A 663-nucleotide genomic window follows, 5' to 3' on the forward strand; every position below is an offset into this window, starting at 1 on the left:
GTGAAGCCTACTGAGGGAAATGAAAAGAACTTTTTAAATCCGGCACATTGTTTGTCTTATTTCCATCACAGTAGAAGTCACTTGTCGAGTCTGTTCACAGCAGAATGCACAATCACGACTTACTTTGCCTCCTTTTTCAAAGTGAACGCATTCTTCCAAACATAAGGATGTTTTGATTTTCAGTACAAAATACCTCCTCATGCCTGTTGACAGTAAGTCAGACAACAAAAGCACCTATTTATTCTGCCGTTCCTCTGAATCACAGAGCTGTTTGCTGTTTGCAGCATATTTCTGCTCACTGTGTCTATAGTGCTAATTATGCATGGCGCCTGTGCACACCGAGCGCGGTTGTTGATTCTCCTCGGAGGAATCTGTTCCTTGGGCTTGTTGTTGGAGATGCGGCGCGTGTGTTTGGATCACGGCTTCATCACTCTCCCAATCCCCTGCTCCCACTTGCACGTCACCTCAGATGAACAGTCCTGCTGCTCACTATTGGAGACACTTCACGGTAGTCTAGCACTGTAATGAGTGGAGATGGAGTGCATTTGAGTACCTGGTACTAGAAAAGGTTACTGCGTTGCCTATGAGTTCCAGATGAAAGCTCTGATTTATGAAAAGTTTGGAGCAGTTTTACAAATGCAGCACTTTGTGTGTTATACTCCT

Source organism: Pagrus major, chromosome 17 (assembly GCF_040436345.1).
Source record: "Pagrus major chromosome 17, Pma_NU_1.0".
Classification (NCBI taxonomy): Eukaryota; Metazoa; Chordata; class Actinopteri; order Spariformes; family Sparidae; genus Pagrus; species Pagrus major.